The 21378-nt window shown below is 43.5% G+C and overlaps 1 protein-coding gene and 1 long non-coding RNA gene across 6 annotated transcripts in view; one reads left to right on the forward strand and one right to left on the reverse strand.

Annotated features, from left to right (window-relative positions):
* The window catches only part of ITPK1 (inositol-tetrakisphosphate 1-kinase), a 256126-nt gene that overhangs the window by 83242 nt on the left and 151506 nt on the right, over positions 1-21378 (reverse strand). The window lies entirely within an intron of this gene.
* LOC140913331 (uncharacterized) overlaps positions 1-21378 on the forward strand; it is a 49167-nt gene that overhangs the window by 22759 nt on the left and 5030 nt on the right. Inside the window, exon 2 of the long non-coding RNA XR_012159542.1 lies at positions 7829-7916. This is a non-coding gene — a long non-coding RNA (uncharacterized lncRNA). The remainder of the gene's footprint in view (positions 1-7828; positions 7917-21378) is intronic.

The following is a 21378-nucleotide window of genomic DNA, read 5'->3' on the forward strand; positions in this document are numbered from 1 at the left end:
TGGTTCTGAGTCTACATGTGCCAGGGAACGAGAGCTAGTTTCTTCCAGGAAAAAAAAAATCACAATCTAGAAGGAGATTATTTCTTCCAATCTGATCTAAAACATAATGCTAGTGAAAGGCGTCAGATGGACAATGGAATAAAACTTAAATCATCTGTCTACAAATACTTGAATATTACTTTTAATTTACCAGAGATATTTTTTTAAAATTCATTTGCTGGATGATTGCAAGGACTTGGAAAATAGGGAATTTTCCAAACAGGAAAGCCTTGCATTAAAGGGCATTGTTATTCTGCGCTAGAAGCGTCCACACTAGGGAAGAAGATTATAGGGAGCCAAATGACAGAAAACGGAACTGTCACATTATCTTATCCAGCCACTAGCCAGAGCCATACTAGAGACATCAGCTAGAGATTTTATGATTTGATAAATACATCAGAAGAGTTACAATTTTGAAAATAAACACACACAGTTTTGGAAACTGACTGGCAGCTCTGTGGTCATATCAGCTAGCTAAGTGTTTAGCCTCTTGCTCTACTAAAAATTTCATATATTAAAAAAATTAAAGCTTAAAAGATCACAGAATCTAGATTGAAAAAAACTAGACTATATATTGGCACCCCTCCCATACTTCCCCTCCCATCCATCCCCACCCAACCCCAGAAATTTGACTCTACCAGAGGTAGGATTTTACTCTCTCAACAAACAGTTTTCCTATAGGAAAAAGATTGTTATGTTATGCAAAAGTCTGAAGTCAATATGAAATTACCCAGCATTAAAGTTATTTTTTGTTTTAGGAAATGCATATCTTGAACTGCATAAACGTGTCTCCCTGGGTTATTTTTAAAAACCACAGCATACTTAGTTTAGCCAATTTACTCCTGTTGAGAGTCATTCTAAAGAAAAAAGCCAAATCACAGTACTGAAAATTTAGACATCAAGTTTCCAACCGAGCTAATCTCCTGATCCCCTCTTCCGAGAGACTGTTCCTTCCGATCTGATCAAACTTGAAAGCCAACATGAACTTCCAAAGACTAGCTGATGAGGTGGAAAAAGCAGCGAGGGGTGTGTGTGGGGGAAATGTGGTGTGTGTGGAAGGAGCATTCCACTGAACAAATGTGTTCCCGGTTGATCAGCACGGCTCTTCTAACTAAATAGGTTTTAAAGTGCTTGAATTGCTATCTGCACTGAATTTACACAGCCTCTCTTCTGTCATTAGTCAGCAAATACCAGTGCTGTCACACAGGCCTCTCAAATTAACACTGAAAAATCAGGGAAAGATGCAAGGGCCAGGGTGGAAGAGAGATCCCAAGGCAACACTTAGTTGTAAGATGATCTCACACTCCGTACACCCAGAGATTTGCTTGAACCGGACTGTCCAGTGGCAGGATTTCAGGATCTCAATTCTCTAGCACTAACAAGAGGCTTCAAGTTTTTCAATCTTGATCGATCAGAGGGAGGAAAAGATTGCTGGAGTTTTTAGCTACCATTCAGGCACATCAGGGTTTGAAATCATACTCTAACTGCTCTTCAAATTGATCGGGCTAACAAGGAGATCTGGCTAATAAGAAATCAGAAAACATTTTAACCACAGTTGCTTAAATGACTTGTGGCAAAGCAACAACAAAAAATCTTGAAGAAGGATATGTTAAAAAACACTATCTAAGGACCGACAGCCTATAGAGATCAGGTGGTGGGATCAGATCCAAACTCTCAGTATAGCTCATGCTTGCACAGAAGACTAGGTCTCAGATTCGAAGACAGTATAAAGAGAGATACCTTAATTTACACCAGCTGAGGTCTAACTGTAAGTGGGGTTTGAGAAGTGGAAGAGCTAGCACCACAGGATACGGTATTCACTAAACCTAGGTAGTCCCACAGGAAGTCCCACATTAACCTTTAGAGAAAAAGGTTTACTGCCATCACTCACTTAGAGAGAGGTAACTTTAGACAACCAAATGTCATCGTTCTTTCCTGGCTCAATGGCAACTTCAGTTGTTGCCAGAAATTCAAACTCATCACAGACAACTTGTAACTTCTGAAACAGGTCAAAAGTGCACATGTAAGAATCCACCAAACCCTCTGATTTCCCAATGGACATTCAAAAACCTAGGAGATACTATCCAATGGGTAGGGAGCCCTGCAATCATTTCAAGAAGTTAGCTGACCTGTGTCCACTATCACAAAAAGCTCCCTGGCTAGATTTATAAGGTGGGTAAAGTATGCGTATTTACATTTTAAAACAAGCCATCTGTTATTGCTTTAAAAAATTAAGCAGCTCCTATAGAATTCATTCAGGCTTTACAAACATTTATAGATCATAATTAGGTGCAGGGCAGCGCAGGTTCTTTTGCAAATGCATGTGCCAAGTGATGACTGAACAAGTAACTTTTGTTAACATTTAATAATCGGTTTCATTATTGCTAAGACACAGTCAAAAGAAAGGCTCATTACCTGTGTGAGAAACATCTGAGACTTAAAAAAATATTTTTAAGTATCTACTTTACTTTTCATAGTTTTTGCTTTTTGCACTTCCATAGGTTTGGACAGTGAAACTAGATGAGTCATTTTCACTTTTTTTGTTCTCATAGGCCAAATACTTTGGTCATGGATTCACAATACTACAGGAGGGTATTCAGATTTAAATACTCCCCTCCCACCTCCATGTGATCAATTAATTTTGTTTAAAAAGTTTCATTAAAATATTTGTATTATAATTGGGTTTTATAAAACTTCACAAATGCAAAAACTTTAAGTCTTTAAGCTTACTTGCCAGTGTCTGTTCTATAATAATTTCTATGATTAACGTAACTATTAATGCAAACTGGATCAGTAGCCTTGTTTTCCCATGCCAGTTAACTTCAGCATTTCCAGACGCTTCCCTGTCCCCTTTCCTTCCCCCTCCCTTTTATGGGGGGATGGGGCAGGTGGGGGAAGATCATAAGTTCAAAAGATCCTAAAAAACCTTCTTCTCAACCTAACTTCCAAAAGATACCAACCTGGGAAGGAGGGGAAAAAACAAACAGGAGGGGAACAAAAGGTCACCGTTCTTCAACAACATCATTCCGCATCAAAAGGCGGTGAACTCTCAGATACAGCCCACAAATGTTACTTTGAATTTAATCAACTGGATGAGAATAGCTACAGGTAAAATAGAGAATGCTTTCATTTGTTTCTCATGACACACTCCTAGTACTATAATGACAGCTCAAGGCAGTGACTGACTTATCTAAGCATGCATACTGTACTGTTCTTACTGGACATCAGAACCCCACAAGGATAAAGGGCTGTATTCAAATTGGAGCCCATAATACTCCTGCCTTTAGAGATCCGTACATTTTGTTGCTCACGTAGGACCAGTCAGCCTCCTACCGTGATTAAGGCTTTGTAAGAGTTCAAGTTAGAATACAGGCTGGCATTATAAAACGAGACTAAGAGAGTTAAGCGCCCAGTTCTCACAATCCAAACTCCATTAGCACCCTTTGAGTATCCCAACCAAACTACTGTGTGCGCAACTGCTCTCTCCCCCGGAAACATGTACTGTAGGTTTGAATGTGGCTTAGAAAGCCTCAAACCTTGGCCACATGTCCTACTGCTGGGGATCATGGAATCATAGAATAACAGAGTTGGAAGGGACCTCAGGAGGCCATATAGTCCAACCCCGTACCCAGAGCAGGACCAATCCCAACTAAATCATCCCAGCCAGGGCTTTGTCAAGCCTGACCTTAAAAACTTCTAAGGAAGGGGATTCCACCACCTCCCTAGGTAACGCATTCCAGTGTGTCACCACCCTCCTAGTGAAAAAAGTTTTTCCTAATATCCAACCTAAACCTCCCCCACTGCAACTTGAGACCATTACTCCTTGTCCTGTCATCTGCTATCACTGAGAATAGTCTAGATCCATTCTCTTTGGATCCACCTTTCAGGTAGTTAAAAGCAGCTATCAAATCCCCCCTCATTCTTCTCTTCCGTAGACTAAACAATCCCAGTTCCCTCAGCCTCTCCTCATAACTCATGTGTTCCAGATCCCTAATCATTTTTGTTGCCCTTCGCTGGACCCTCTCCAATTTCTCCATATCCTTCTTGTAGTGTGGGGCCCAAAACTGGACGCAGTACTCCAGATGAGGTCTCACCAATGTCGAATAGAGGGGAACGATCACGTCCCTTGATCTGCTGGCGATGCCCCTACCTATACACCCCAAAATGCCATTGGCCTTCTTGGTAACAAGGGCACACTGTTGACTCATATCCAGCTTTTCGTCCACGGTGACGCCTAGGTCCATTTCTGCAGAACTGCTGCCTAGCCATTCGGTCCCCAGTCTGTAGCGGTGCATTGGATTCTTCTGTCCTAAGTGCAGGACTCTGCACTTGTCCTTGTTGAAAAAGGACATCCGATTTCTTTTGGCCCAATCCTCCAATTTGTCTAGGTCCCTCTGTATCCTATCCCTGCCCTCCAGCGTATCTACCACTCCTCCCAGTTTAGTGTCATCTGCAAACTTGCTGAGGGTGCAATCCACACCATCCACCAGATCATTAATGAAGATATTGAACAAAACCGACCCCAGGACCGACCCTTGGGGCACTCCGCTAGATACCGGCTGCAAACTAGACATGGAGCCATTGATCACTACCCGTTGAGCCCGACAATCTAGCCAACTTTCTACCCACCTTGTAGTGCATCCATCCAGCCCATATTTCTTTAACTTGCTGACAAGAATACTGTGGGAGACTGTGTCAAAAGCTTTGCTAAAGTCGAGGAATAACACGTCCACTGCTTTCCCTTCATCCACAGAACCAGCTCTCTCATCATAGAAGGCAATTAGATTAGTCAGACATGACTTTCCCTTGGTGAATCCATGCTGACTGTTCCTGATCACTTTCCTCTCCTCTAAGTGCTTCAGAATGGATTCCTTGAGGACATGCTCCATGATTTTTCCAGGGACTGAGGTGAGGCTGACCGGCCTGTAGTTCTCAGGATCATCCTTCTTCACTTTTTTAAAGATGGGCACTACATTAGCCTTTTTCCAATCTTCCGGGACTTCCCCCGATTGCCATGAGTTTTCAAAGATAATGGCCAATGGCTCTGCAATCACAGCCGCCAATTCCTTTAGCACTCTCGGATGCAACGCATCCGGCCCCATGGACTTGTGCACGTCCAGTTTTTCTAAATAGTCCCTAACCACCTCTTTCTCCACAGAGGGCTGGCCACCTCCTCCCCATGCTGCGCTGCCCAGTGCAGTAGTCTGGGAGCTGACCTTGTTTGTGAAGACAGAGGCAAAAAAAGCATTAAGTACATTAGCTTTTTCCACATCCTCTGTCACTAGGTTGCCTCCCTCATTTAGTAAGGGGCCCATGCTTTCCTTGGCTTTCTTCTTATTGCCAACATACCTGAAGAAACCCTTCTTGTTTCGCTTAACATCCCTCGCTAGCTGCAACTCCAGGTGTGATTTGATTCCATTCCTACATGCCCGAGCAATATTTATATACTCATCCCTGGTCATTTGTCCAATCTTCCACTTCTTGTAAGCCTCCTTTTTGTGTTTAAGATCAGCAAGGATTTCACTGTTAAGCCAAGCTAGTCGCCTGCCATATTTACTATTCTTTCTACGCATTGGGATGGTTTGTCCCTGTAACCTCAATAAGGATTCTTTAAAATACAGCCAGCCTTGGAATTGATTGAACCCCACTCAATAGCAGAAGCCGGGCATCATAGTTAGCGCTATAACATTATAGCTGCACAAGGCACTTCACAAAAATAAAAACCACACAGGGCCCTGCCACAAGGAGTTTATGATCTTAGGAACTGAACTTGCAGCTGCACATGGAGAGATCCACTTGTGCACAGGAAGTTGTTGGATCAGGGCCTAAAGGCTGAGGATTTTCTGTAGGTGCTGAGAGCCTACAGCTCTCACTCAAATCAGTGGGAGTTGGGGTTGCTCATTTCCTTGAAAGAGGGTCCTTGGTATCTTGCAGGATAGGGTCCTAAATTAGATCAAGGAGACAACAGGACAAGGACCTTAGTAAGAGATTCTGAGATACACTTTTGCTATATACGTATCTTGCTGATTTCAGTTTGGTTTGTTTAATAAAGATGTGTGATTGCATCAGCCTTTTACATATATTGCTTCACTGATGTTTGCAAGTTATATTTAATGTTGTAGAAATGAGATCAATCCAGGATTCAGTTAAATACACTTTACACTTATGTAACTTCCAGAAAACGTCCTACCCAGTTCTGATTTATTTTTTTAAATGTAGAAGTCCATTCTGTGGTAAAGCTTTGCTGGTCTGGGGGAGGATTTCTTTTTAAATAGTTACAGTGCCTAAGCTTTGGGAAGTGGGTACTGCACATGCATTCCAATGACAGTACAATACTACAGGAATTCTGCCTCACATGTCAAAATGCGTTCAAAATACTTTTCCTATTCCCAATTATGCAATTCACACTATATTGGCAAAATAATTAGCACTTTTACACAACAGACCTTACTACAGTCATTAATTTCTCAGATGTCAGCCCTCAAGCACTTCTACAAAAGGATTTTTTAACACCATAAACCAAACGGTTTACAAGCTTATGCAGTGCTAACATTATGACAAAAAACAGTTATGACATAAGCTTAAATCTCTTTCACACATCCAGATTTCAGAGTATGACATCTATTCTCAGCATTTCATTGTTTGTCCAGGAATTAAGTGGGCCTCTCCTCAGCATTCTTCTGATTTGCCTAAATATTACAGGGATCTCAGACCAGTGGGGAAGGTGATGTTAGAAAGGCCACATGATCTGAGTGAAGTGAAAACAGGAGAGAGCGCCAGGAACTCTTGCATTCTACTTTGTACTCTGCTGCCCAACTTTGTGGGACTGTGGGCAAATCATTTAACCTCTCTGGGGCTAGTTGTTCCTATAAGCACCTGTTAAATAGGTATTGCCTATAGTGAGGTTTATATAACCGTTTGAAAATGCAAAGCACTGCAAGAGCAGTTATTTTTTCTGTCAGATACTGTAGGATTCAATATGAAGGGATAAAGCTGCACATGTAAAGAAATAGGCAGTCCTAACTCAGAATGTCCCTGTTTTGATTAGTTACATGTTTTTAAAAACAATGCATTTTTCTGTGTATGACCATGATTAATCTTTTACCTGGATTTTTCTGCAGCTTTACTGTCTTCCCTTGACTTTACACTATTATTACTATTTGTATTATAGTTGCACTGATAATCTCCAACCCAGACCAGGTGCCCATTTTCTTAAGCAATGTACATACTGATAGGAAGAGGCAGTCCCTACCTCAAACAGCCCACCACCTAAATAGACAGGACCAACAAAGGGTGGCAGAGAAAAGAGATGCACAAAGAGGGGAAGTGACTTGCTCAAGAGTCCCCACAAAAAAATAGCGATGAGGCTGTGAAGAGACTCATGGTTTTCAAGTTCCAGTCCAGTAAGATTTTTCTATAGGTTTACTGCTTTCCAGTAACGTTTTAAAATCCCTTTATTCCCCTCCCTTTCCTGAGTAAGACAAACTCGCTCTACTGGAGAGAGCTCTAATCAGCATGGCCCTATATAGTTTTAATACTATGTGCCCTGAAGCCAGTAAGACCTGGATCAATACCCTTTGGATGTTACACTATGGGAATATGCAGTAAAAATAAAAAAAAATAATAATAAAAATAAAAAAAATCCATACTACTAAACCAAAAAACAGAAGTACCTCAACAACAGTCATCTGAATGCATCCGATGAAGTGAGCTGTAGCTCACGAAAGCTTATGCTCAAATAAATTGGTTAGTCTCTAAGGTGCTACAAGTCCTCCTGTTCTTTTTGCAGATACAGACTAACACGGCGGCTACTCTGAAACCTGAAAAGACCAGTGATTTTCTAAGATGAAGAAAAGGCTACTTATACTTCAGCCTGGGTAAGCTTCCCTTGAATCCTCTATACAAACGGATTTACTGTTACCAACTGAAAAAATAATCATTTTCCCATAAGGACTCACTAAGCTTGGAAAGCTATTAAAAATAGTGCCCTTGGACAAACTGAAATGAAAACCAAAAACTACACAAGACCCAAAAGGGAGTATGAGAGAAAGCAGACCAAAAAACAACACCTGGAGATCAGACACGCTGATTTCAACAGAGCTGTTTCACTGTGAAATTCTGAGCAGGCTTTTTAATTTACCTTGTACTACTTGTTAGATTTTCTACATGTTAATGTCTTTATATTATTTATTTACTTATTCTACAGAGTGAAAATACAAAAAAGAGTTTAAAAAAAAACCCCTAAGACAGATAAAGGTTGAGACACAGGCTATTTTAACATTCTTTGATAAAGCTCAAAAGAAGGACAAACATAATGGTTAAGGTTACAGATCAACAAGCAAAATTATCAAAAGCTTCTCTTCTAAACAAAGTCCCTGGATAAATCAAGGATGTGTATGCCTAGAGAAGTTCTGTTGGTATGATTCCAGGCATATATAGATGTTAAACATGCAATTGTGATCCTGTACACACAGACGACACCTATTTGACTCTGGACTGCAGTTCCCAAATAATCCTCTTTTTAAAACCAAGGCTGAGGTCGAAGAATACGTCGACATCACATTCTGATGCCTTCAGTGCACTGGTTTGAAGGATAAGAAGAAAGTGATGTATTGCATCATACTGCAATTTATACACCATACCTACTTTTCAGTTTCATTAATTCCTCAATCCCCAATTAGTTTGTAAAATAGGGGTTTCTACTGTAGGAAAAACGGTGTAACTTTCTGGCATCAACAAGTCCCAGACAGAGCAGCAGATGGGTTTACAGGTGACTCAAGCTCTTCTGATTTTTCACCCTTTTCTCCCCCCCGCCCAAAAAATTGAAATTTCAAAATTGTGAAATATTTTTAACCAGTTTTAGAGATGGTTGAAAAATGGGAACCATCTTTTAACAAGAAAATTCCATTGAATGTTTTCCTGTTTTTTTTAGTTAAAATTTCATCCAAATATTGAAAATTTGAAAAATTCTGACCAGCTCTGCGGATGAGATCCCTTGAGTTACTAAGCGATTACCCCACCCCCATGCTGGAGATGTCCATAAAAGATAGATTTGAGGAGGTTATAAAATTTAGAGATGCTCCCTCATAAGGGACAGCATTATGAATATAAGAATTAGGAGATGTGCCTTGGAGGCAGGGGTTGGGAACACCACGTGGCTGCGTGCAGCAGTTCACCACAGCAACTCTCCAGTTTGTTTTATTAAAGTTTTATTCCTTTCTCATTTATTTGGTTTGTTGTTTAATGAACCCCAAGATCGTAACATGGTGTCAGAAATGCTGCATGACAAGGAAACTGCAGTCATTTTGAAGTTAACTCCTGTGTTTGCAACTGAAAGCAGAGACAAAAAGAGGCACCAGACAAGCATGTGGCGTACCAGGCACTGAGGCTTTTACATATATTTGGTGAGCACAGTTGTAGCTTGACTAGATTAAGAAAGGGGGGGGGAAGCCAAAAAGGGATGTGTTGCAACCTCCATCCAGTCTGCAATTGTTAGGCAATGTTGCAGAGAACTGGAAAAAATTCTGACCGAGATTTGAATTGTATTCAGCAGCCAGAGAGGCAGAGGAGAAAAATGACAAAGTGAAATAAGCAATCTTTTTGCATGTTGTTGGGGAGGAAGCATTGGATATTTATAACAACTTTAAGTTTGAAGAAGATGAAAGCATAAAGTTAAGTAAAATACTGACTAAATTTGAGAAATATTGCTTGCCAAAAAGGAACAAAACCTTTAAGAGACAATTTTTTTACATGCAGGCAAAACACTGATGACACCGTAGGACAGGACATGCCACAGAATTAAGGAAGCTCCTAGCGCCTCTACCTAGGAGCAACCAGGATAGGTTGCTGCTTGCGGGGCGCTGCCGGAGGTGAACGCCCCCTGAATCCAGCACCCCAATACCCCTCCTACGCCCCAACCCCCTGCCCCCAGCCTCCTCCTGCACCCAAACTCCCCTCAGAGCCCAGGCCCCAACCCCCCTCCGGCACCTCAACTCCCAGTCCCGCATCCTCTCCCACACCCAAACTCCCTCTCTCTAAATTAACCGGCATTTTTCACTTACCAGCACCCCGCATCCCCCCAACATGCTGGATAAAAACACTTTTACTGTATATAGCTCTGGTCCCTGTACTGCAGACATGGCCATAGATTTAAATGTTTAGTGGAAGTGCCCTTCCTGATCTACATTCACTCCTTGCCAAAAAATTAGCTGCTTTTCCTAGTATGTTCAATAACCTGATTTTCATAAAGGAAATGAAAAGGCTCTCCCTCGGGGTAACAATTGTGTCAGCAAAGTATACGCTGCGGAGATCAGTTGAGAGGACAGATTTTTCATATTCTCTTAGAAAACCAACGTTAAACTGAAGTTATTTCAGTACAGCAGCAATTCTGCCCTAGCATGCTCCTGCTAGCAGCCCCACATCAGCAATTAACATTTTGCTCATCCGGCTTCTCCATCTAACATATTATACAAATTATTTATAGATTTAGTCTCAATCTGCAGTTACCTAAACTATGCCATGGTGAGACACACACCAGTTGCTTCAGGAAAGCAGGCTTCAACTGCCTCACCCTCCTCCAGCAGGCAACACATTCATTCAATAACTTTCCTCATCAGGAGAAAGGCATTTGTTTCTCTCCCTCTGAAGCACGTGCTGCTAACAATGGTTAGCACTTAGGTCGCCCACTGGTGAGCATCTGTTACAGGTCCCCAGCTGTGCCTGATTCCCAGAGGATACAAGTCTGTTACAATCCCAGCAAGAGAGCTCGAGTGCAAGCTATAGAAACTAAGCTCTGAAGATCCCTGGTTCGATGCCCGGTATGTCAGCCAAAACAGCCCTCATCACACTTAGTACTTTCAAAGGCCTGTATGAATATTAGTTAATCCTCACAACACCCCCTAGGAAGTAGGCAAGTTTCATTCTCATTTTACAGATAAGGAAAATGAGGCAGGGCAATGAAGAGTCTTATTCCAAGCCACAAAGTCCAGATTAGAACTCAGAAGTGCCCGGTTCCCTGCCCCATGCTTAATCCACTATACTACTTCACAGCATCAAGGCAAATCAAGCTTGACTGTCAGGGCTTCAGGAGGCACTTAAACAATACAGCTGTTCCTGAAAGTTAGGCAGGATGGCACCTGCTTTACAGTCTCTGACAGTGACCCAACACTGGCGCCATATTTCAACCCAGGGAACATGCCATGGGCTCACAAATTCCCAGGTTGTATTTTGAAATACATCTCACCCTTCATGCTAAATACAGACCCACTTGCACAATGAAGTTGGGATTCAGTGTTTGGTATCAGCTCCAGTTCACTTGTACCGAGAACTGCCTTGCCTCTGTACACCGGTGACTATACAAAGAGGTGTAATACTTACTTAGATTGTCAGCTGTTAGGGGCATGAACTCCCTCTTACCCTGTCTTTACCCAATGCCTAACACAATGGGGCCCAGATCTCAGCTGGCCTCTAGGTGGTATCATAATACAGAGTACTACTACAACTACTAATTTTACTGAACCAATGGAGCCAACTCTTTGTGAGTTGTAGCTTTGAGAGCTGCCTCCTCGCTGAGGGTCTGTCTGCACTGCACTCAGAGGTGTGACAGCGGTGCTGGTAGACATACCTGAGTTAGCTTTGACCCAGCTAGCTCAACCAACAATGCAATAAAGCTGCGACAGCACGGGCTGTAAGACCCTGCCCAGGACCCTGGATAATTACTCGAGTGTGTAGCTGGTGCTGATGCAGCTTCAGAAGTATTATTATTCGAGGTAACTAGTCACACCTCTGAGTGCAGTGCAGACATCCCCTGAGTGGTGCTGAGAAAGGCCTTTTGCCACCTTCAAAACCTTGAGGAGTTAAAATATCCCAGGCCTCATCATTAGCGTGGGACCCAGCTTATCACTAAAGGCAGCCTAGTGTACATTGCCACCTGGTCACCGCCCACACGTATGCCGACATTTTGTCACTAGGTGGTATGGATTTCACGGATAGCTGTTAGCTGGCAGTAAGAGGACCAGCTGGAACAACTGCCCAGATTGCATCCTCAAGCTGCATATGAAAGGAGTTGGAATAGCAACATTCCCTTCTGCAGGAATGCTGCTGCCTGTCTAAAGTTAACAGTCCTTAGTAACAGCTGAGTTCTGAGCACTACCCTCCTTGTCCAGGGAGATGCAAGAGAAGCTTGCAGCTGTCAAAGCAGAGCTGCTGAAAAAACCAACAATCCTCACTGTGGACCAGACTTGTGGAGCAGCCATTTGCGTGGGGCATGTAAAATATCGTTCATTTTTTCATCCTCCTCATGTTAATGTGGGAGAACAGATTTTGTGGTGAGGCTAGTACATCTTCATCATGATGCTGCCAGGCTGTTAGAGAGGAAATTAAAGTGAGTTTAAAAAGTCACTCCAATGTCCAGAAGTTCCAAGTAAAGCCCTGTCTAAAACAATGAAGTAGCATGACCTGGGTCTGATCCCTCTAACAGAACTAAAACTCAAGCTCAAGCTCACTCGAGAACAACAAGCAGCATAGGACCCCGCCCCACATTATTAATACCCATCCAAAGGGCGACAGTCCTGGCCCTCCACAAAGCCTTGCTTTCTTGCATATATTTCATGTTTTATTCAACTCATTAGCCCCAAGTAAGGCTGTTAAAAAGAAAAAATAGTTATAAGCACACAATCAAACTGGTGCATTATGCAAGAGATCAAATGGCTTTCAGGTTTTCTAGCTTTGATGCTGTTATAGACTGTATTTGGCATTTCCCTTTAACTTACAGTTTGCTAATAATAAATTAGTAAAATTAAAAACAAATCCCATGACACTTTTCAAAGCACAAAGGTGTCAGCTGGGAGTCCTGGGTATACTTCAAATCTGATACAAGTAATCATATTCTGGCTACCTAAATCTTCCTTACAGCTTTAAGCATTATTATTTTATGGGAAGAGTACTGAGAACACAGGAATTATACCAAATGAGACCAATGGTCCATCTAGCCCAGTATTCTGCCTTCAACAGCAGCCAGTACTAGATATGTCAGAGGAAGTGCCTCTCACTCCCAGTCTCCTTAGTTTAATTAACAGCCTCTTTGAGCTTGGCTACACTTGCAGATGTAGAGCGCGGGGAGTGAAACCAGCCTTCGGAGGCCACAGCAGGGAAAGCGCTGCCGTGTGCTCACGCTGTCAGTTGCAAGCGCAGTGGGGCGACCACATTAGCAGCTCTTGCAACGCCACAGAGAGCCGTGCATTGTGGTAGCTACCCCAGTGTGTGCAAGTGGCTGCAGCCTGTTTTTCAAAAGGGGGTGTGTGGAGTGTGTATGTGGAGGGAAGAGACAGTGTGTTTTGGGGGGCAGAGTGTGTTAGCATACTGTCTTGTAAGTTCAGACAGCAGCAGACCACCCTCCCCCCACCTCTCTCTCTCTCTCTCTCACACACACACACACGTGCCTGCCTTGGCAGCAGCAGCATTCCACAGTAACGGTTTGCTTTGTCCTGGAGCAGAGAAGCATGCTGGCTGTCAGAAATGGAGTTTTGAAAGGGGATATCCACATGCCTGCAGCCAAGTTCAAAACAATGACAAGAGTGGTCACTTGACTTCAGGGGATTATAGGATGTTTCCGGAGGCCAATCACAGCGCTGTAATGCAACACGTCGTCCACACTGACACCTGGGCATTTCAGCCAGGGTGCAGCAAGCTCTATGCTTCTTGTGGAGGTGGATTACCAGGAGTGCTCCAGCTGCAGGGTCCAGGCGCTCTAAGTGCCTTGCCAGCGTGGACACCTCAGGAGATAGGGCGCCCGCGGGGCTGATTTAATGTACTCTAACTTGAAAGTGTAGCCAAGCCCTTTGAGGGACTTTTCTGAATATCCAAATAAAAATTGCCAGCTGGTTTCCTCTAACCACTCTTGTTTTATATGTGGAAAAATGTCTAGTAGATTAGAAAAGGCTGGATACCACCCGAACAATGTGACTGAACAGTGATATTTAGCATGTGTCCTATTAGTTCTACAATAGTTCTTAATTTTTTTAAAATGGGGTAAAAGTTGTCGTTTGTTAACACACAATGCTTCACACAAAAGCTTTGCACCTTTTTGCTCCAAATCAATACACCCTGAAACATACTCAAAGGGAGTACGTTTTGCACATCAAGTACTGCTATTCTTTTTCTTCATGCACCATCTTGCCACTTTCATTTAGTTAAACCACATCCTGCACGGGCTATGTTTTGTTTCCATCACACAAATAAAGTAGCCTGACCTGAGCTGTAGGCGGACAGAAGTACAGAGAAGGGCAATCTCTACACAGCTGCGCGTGTGCGAGCATCCACATGTACTTACAATTTCTCTGTTTTAAAAAAAAAAAAAAAAAATACCCCCCCCCCCAGCATTTCTGTCACTGCTACAAAGGGTTTCCAAGGCACTGCAGTTATCCCCTACCCTGAGGGTAGGCAACAACTGTGGTATCTCAGATAATGTCAGAATACACCATTTTATTGGTGACTTCTGTTTAGGGATATTAGAATGTCTAAATTATATCGAAAAGGATCTTGCTGGGACAAAAGAAACCAACCCAACCCAAGAAGGATGACAAAATCATTGACCTTCCTGAAGGTTTTGTTCAGTCACCCAGGCGTAAGCCACAGAAGCCTTGATGAACATCTGACCCATCATCTGTGAAACTGCCCCTCACCCATTCTTTTTCAGCAGCTACCCTATAAACTGAAGTAGTTCAGCCAATTTTGAAGAGGCCTATGCATGAGACGGACGATCTTGCATAGCATCCAGCCTCTCCATTTTCCTGGCAAGGTCTCTGAGGAGGTGGATGCTCCAGCAACATCTGCCCTCTTCCAATATCCCAGATCCTTCATAAGCAGATTTCAAACCAGGACGCAATCCTACCGGACAACCTTCTTTAGCCCTGCAGAGACAACAAGCCTATAGAATCATAGAATATCAGGGTTGGAAGGGACCTCAGGAGGTCATCTAGTCCAACCCCCTGCTCAAAGCAGGACCAATCCCCAATTAAATCATCCCAGCCAGGGCTTTGTCAAGCCTGACCTTAAAAACTTCTAAGGAAGGAGATTCTACCACCTCCCTAGGTAACACATTCCAGTGTTTCACCACCCTCCTAGTGAAAAAGTTTTTCCTAATATCCAACCTAAACCTCCCCCACTGCAACTTGAGACCATTACTCCTTGTCCTGTCCTCTTCTACCACTAAGAATAGTCTAGAACCATTCTCTCTGGAACCACCTCTCAGGTAGTTGAAAGCAGCTATCAAATCCCCCCTCATTCTTCTCTTCTGCAGACTAAACAATCCCAGTTCCCTCAGCCTCTCCTCATAAGTCATTTATTCCAGACCCCTAATCATTTTTGTTGCCCTTCGCTGGACTCTCTCCAATTTATCCACATCCTTCTTGTAGTGTGGGGCCCAAAACTGGACACAGTACTCCAGATGAGGCCTCACCAATGTCGAATAGAGGGGAATGATCACGTCCCTCGATCTGCTCGCTATGCCCCTACTTATACATCCCAAAATGCCATTGGCCTTCTTGGCAACAAGGGCACACTGCTGACTCATATCCAGCTTCTCATCCACTGTCACCCCAGGTCCTTTTCCGCAGAACTACTGCCTAGCCATTCGGTCCCTAGTCTGTAGCTGTGCATTGGGTTCTTCCGTCCTAAGTGCAGGACCCTGCACTTATCCTTATTGAACCTCATCAGATTTCTTTTGGCCCAATCCTCCAATATGTCTAGGTCCCTCTGTATCCTATCCCTGCCCTCCAGCGTATCTACCACTCCTCCCAGTTTAGTATCATCCGCAAATTTGCTGAGAGTGCAATCCACACCATCCTCCAGATCATTTATGAAGATATTGAACAAAACCGGCCCCAGGACCGACTCCTGGGGCACTCCACTTGACACCAGCTGCCAACTAGACATGGAGCCATTGATCACTACCCGTTGAGCCCGACAATCTAGCCAACTTTCTACCCATCTTATAGTGCATTCATCCAGCCCACACTTCTTTAACTTGCTGACAAGAATACTGTGGGAGACCGTGTCAAAAGCTTTGCTAAAGTCAAGAATCAATACATCCACTGCTTTCCCTTCATCCACAGAACCAGTTATCTCATCATAGAAGGCAATTAGATTAGTCAGACATGACTTTCCCTTGGTGAATCCATGCTGACTGTTCCTGATCACTTTCCTCTCATGCAAGTGCTTCAGGATTGATTCCTTGAGGACCTGCTCCATGATTTTTCCGGGGACTGAGGTGAGGCTGACCGGCCTGTAGTTCTCAGGATCATCCTTCTTCCCTTTTTTAAAGATGGGCGCTACATTGGCCTTTTTCCAATCTTCCGGGACTTCCCCCGATTGCCATGAGTTTTCAAAGATAATGGCCAATGGCTCTGCAATCACAGCCGCCAATTCCTTTTGCACTCTCGGATGCAACTCGTCCGGCCCCATGGACTTGTGCACGTCCAGTTTTTCTAAATAGTCCCTAACCACCTCTTTCTCCACAGAGGGCTGGCCATCTATTCCCCATGTTGTGATGCCCAGCACAGTAGTCTGGGAGCTGTCCTTGTTAGTGAAGACAGAGGCAAAAAAAGCATTGAGCACATTAGCACAATATATATAGGCATTGCTGTTATACTCAGAGCTCTCTGTGTCTCTCAGCACTGCTGAGCACACAGGGCAGAGAACACATTTATCGGATACTTGGAAGTAAATGTGGCAACATTGCCCTGCAGAATGGATTGATTTAAATCACTGGTTTGAATCATGCTTTAAATCAGCAAGCAGGAAATCTGGATTTAACTCACTGATTTTAATCTTGTTCTACGTTGGTACCTTTTAGTTATTTTGCTAAAGAAAGGTTGATTTTCACTGACTGGCAAGCATTAAAACATGTTAATTTGAAACTAAATATAGATCTTACACTACATTTGGTCTTTTCTTTAAGCAAGAAGATACATTACAGCTATACACATTCATTTAAGCAATTATATAGCTTAATTTACGTTAATTCAGAGTCTTAATTTTTACATTCTTTATTCTGTTAGAAAATCGTGAAAGATGCATTTCTTAAATGGAAATTAAAATTAAATTAAAAATGCATAAAACAGCATTTTAATTAGCTCAATAAAAACTACCTTAACCATCCTGGATACATAAGAAAAGAAGTTTATCAAAACATGCCTTGCATTTAAAACTAACTGATTTATTAAAGGAAGTATAATCTGTAGTTAGTGAACTGAACTCATTGATTCAAATCACCATATCCATAACCTGCTGCCAACTGAAGGAGGTTGACAGTCGGAAAAGATTTCTACACATTTGGCTAGCAAGGCATACAGATTAAAAAGAAAACCTTAGTGCATCCAAAAGCAACATCCAAACCTTACAGTTTATTCTCAGAGCTCAGCCACCATCAATACTGCAGGGAGACAGGAGCAGGACTGGTTGACGGTTCACTGATTTCTAGTCTGAGAAATTTAGGAGACAAAATTGTAGAAGGCCTTTCCCATTTTTAGGCTCCAGACCCTTACTGGATGTGGACTGTTACTGTACTGCCAGCTTCAGAAGCACCACTGGCCATGTAGGTGCTGGTAGGGCAAAACGGCTACCTAGCTGAACCCTACTCTTGTCTGAAAGCTACCTGTGGTTATGTGGGGAACAGCAGCTGTGACCTTAGAAGCCTGCTCGCTCCTTTGCATGCCAGTGCCCAGAATGCTCTTCAGTTTGTGGCTGGCAGCTGAAACCAAAGGAAGTTTTGGGAGGAATACGTTAATTTTTTCTCTAAGAATTCTGAGACTTAGATAACTTCTTCACACTGGAAATAAAGATTTTTGTTATAACCATAAATAAAATAGCTCATGCATAAGTGTAATGGAGGAGACTGGAGTTCAAGACTGACCTTCGGATCCCTGCCCCTCCTGCCCCTCAGTAATTTGGAGCATTCTACCAATGACACTCTCTGGCAAAATGAAGTGAAAGGAGAATGGTGAAATCCCTATCACCATTGTGGCACCTCCCTCCTTTTCCTCACTATCTACTAGAGCAGCGTTTCTCAAACGGAGGTCTCTCGAGAGGGGTCCACGGGCCCTGCTGATAAACTCCTCCTCCTCAACTCCTTCCCAGTGCCTCCTGCATGCTGCGGAACAGCTGTTCCCTGGCATGCAGGAGGTGCTGGGATGGAGGGGGCGGAACGAGGCGGGGAAGAAGAGGGACAAGGGTGGAGTGGGGGTGGGAAGAGGTGGGGTGGGGGCGGGACTGGGGGTTGAGCGGGGGAATTGGGGGTCCCAAAAATTTTTAAATCAAAATGCGGATCCTCGGGTTGCTAAAGTTTGAGAATTGCTGTGCTAGAGTCACATTACTGCTTGAAAGAGACTGCCAGCTCCCAGGTGCAGAGCTAGGACAAAGCTGACCGCTGCTGGAAATATATAATAAATAGACTAAAAGACAGTGGTAAGTAACAGCCATTTGGACCAACTCATGAGGTAAGAGACACTTTGTCACATGCACTTGGAAGAAACAATGGACGCACTCAGTGACTCAGATTTTAATGCTCTAACACCTAGTGTCCAAAAGCACAAAAGAAAAATAGGACATGTAATAGAATGGACAAAATTTTTAATGGTAGGTGCATCTAAATCCATATTGTGAGGGAATGCAGCCCTGTATTCACATCCTACACACTACTGTAATAATCTTTGTACAAAACATGCCTTGTAAGGCATCATTTGAAAATTAATAACGTGCTGGTCAATAATACCATGGTGAAATGTATTTCAACAACATATGTGAAGTTAAGAACATAAGCTGAAATCATGACAATTGTGCTTACCAGACGAGTCTGGGAAGCTGGTAAACCTGTTTCTCAAAGACAAAGGACAAGTTCACACCCCTAGCCAGGTGTTATCAAAGCTGATGGACTATCATCTATCAAGTGGCCATTCTTTGGCATGGAAGGAGAAGGGAAGAGACAAACAGATCTGCATCTTCGCAAACAGAGCTGAAAAGCAAACAGCATAACACCTCTTCCCTACCAGACTTCAAGTCTCCTTGCTCTCAGCTGGAAAGAACTCTCAGGAAAGTGCATTTCAAAGGGTGATTGAACTATAAAAGTGAGGGGCAAAAACACCCCAAGTTATCGTTCCCTAACCATCTCTCTTTTCCACCTAAGATGACAAAAGAAAAACAGCCTGTGGATTTTGGGAGCAGATTCTGACCTGAAACTTGGTCAGCAATGACACTGGGGACCTGTGGAAAAGATTTCACCTTGAACCAAGTTTAGTTTGTTAAATTTAGTACTAGGAAGCACTGTATCTTTATTGTTCTTGTAACCATTTCTGACTTTAATGCCTCAGTACTTGTACACACATCTCTTTGTAGTTAAAAAAAACAACCCTTGTTTTATTCTTCAATCAAAACTAATCCAATGTTGTGAACTCCATGGGTAATTCCATTTAAAGTGATCAATTGTTGCATATTGACCACTTAGAGGGGCCATGGATGTAATATATCTGGACTGACCAGGAAAGGGCTGGACTGTGCAGAATGCATGTTTTGGGGGGAAAATCCAGGACTGGGAGTGTGTTGGGGTCACCCTGCATATGATAACCCAGACTGGCGTAAGCCAGAGTGTGACTGGAGTGTGCTTGCCAGCTGCAGCTATACATAGACACTTGGAGTATGACCTGAATGCTGTTTGTGAGTGACCCAGGTGCAAGTTACAACAGCAAAGCACTGTGAGGCATCCCAATGTTGCAGGGCAAGTGTGAAACAGCCACTCACTGAACTAGATTGCATGCCAAAATGGCACACATATTTAGGGACTTAAAATAGCTGGCCCGCTTTTCAGAAGTGCTGAATGCACACAGCTCCAGAGGTGTAGGTGCTCAGCACAGAAATAAAAAAAAAATAAAATAAATAAATCAGGCCAACTATTTAGATATCCCATTTTAGGCACCCACTTTTGAAAACACTGGACTTGTTGTCCAACCTCGTCTTCCCTTCAGCAAACTGGTCTATTAGTTGTATTACAGCAACACCTACAAACCCTAACTGAGCTCAGAGCCCCATTGTGCCAGGCAGTGTACACACACACACAGACTCATAGACATTAAGGTCAGAAGGGACCATTATGATCATCTAGTCTGACCTCCTGCACAATGCAGGCCACAGAATCTCACCCACCCACTCCTGCAATAAACCTCTCACCTATGTCTGAGCTACTGAAGTCCTCAAATCATGGTTTAAAGACTTCAAGGTGCAGAGAATCCTCCAGCAAGTGACCCGTGCCCCATGCTGCAGAAGAAGGTGAAAACCCCCCAGGGCCTCTTCCAATTTGCCCTGGAGGAAAATTCCTTCCCGACCCCAAATATGGTGATCAGTTGAACCCTGAGCATGTGGACAAGATTCACCAGCCAGATACCCAGGAAAGAATTCTCTGTAGTAACTCAGATCCCACCCCATCTAACATCCGTAACATAGGCTATGTCTATGCTAGGTTATACCAGTATAGCTGTATCGGCAAAGCGCTGTTAGCAGGGATACAGCTATACTGGCAAAGCCGCACTTTAGCCAGTATAACTCGCTTCAGCTCCCCCAAGCTACTGTGTGTACTAGTAGAGGCTCTCTCTGGCACAACTATGTCAGTAAACATCACATTTCATAACACATAGCTACGTCAGCAGAAGTCTTCCAGCTTAGACAAAGCCATAATAATAAACAGAACATACCGGCAGACAAAAACACCGAGCGATAAAGTAATTTGTGATGGTCCCAGAACCAGAGCGCTGTAGAGCAGCATTTCCCAAACTCCACTGATCAACACCTCCCCCTCCCTCCCAGCGTCTCCTGCACACCAGGGAACACCTGTTCAGTGGCGTGCAGGAGACGCTGGGAGGGAGAGAGGGAGAGGAGCGGGGATAGGGCGTACTTGGGGGAGAGGGCGGCATCATGTCCAGGGCTGCTGGCCCCGCTGACCAACTCCTCCCTCAACCCCCAAGCACCCTCTGCATGCCTCAGAACAGCTGTTCCCTGGTGTGCAGGAGGCACTGGGAGGGAGGGGAAGGAGTGGGAGTGGGGCACATGTGGGGAGGGGCAGAGTGGGGGCGGGGGTTGGGCCTTAGGGGAAGGACTGGAGTGGAGTGGGAGTGGGGTCTGGGGCTGAGTGGGGAATTCGGGGGTCCCAAAAGATTTTAAATCAAAATGGGTGGTCCTGGGGTTGCTGAAGTTTGAGAACTGCTGCTGTAGAGAATCCAGGCTTCCTGAGCCTCTGTCTAGTATCAGATCTGTTTGATCACACTGCCCCTCTCTCTTTTGGCCATACACGAAACG

The sequence above is a fragment of the Lepidochelys kempii genome, chromosome 6, assembly GCF_965140265.1.
Source record: "Lepidochelys kempii isolate rLepKem1 chromosome 6, rLepKem1.hap2, whole genome shotgun sequence".
In the NCBI taxonomy this organism is placed as follows: Eukaryota; Metazoa; Chordata; order Testudines; family Cheloniidae; genus Lepidochelys; species Lepidochelys kempii.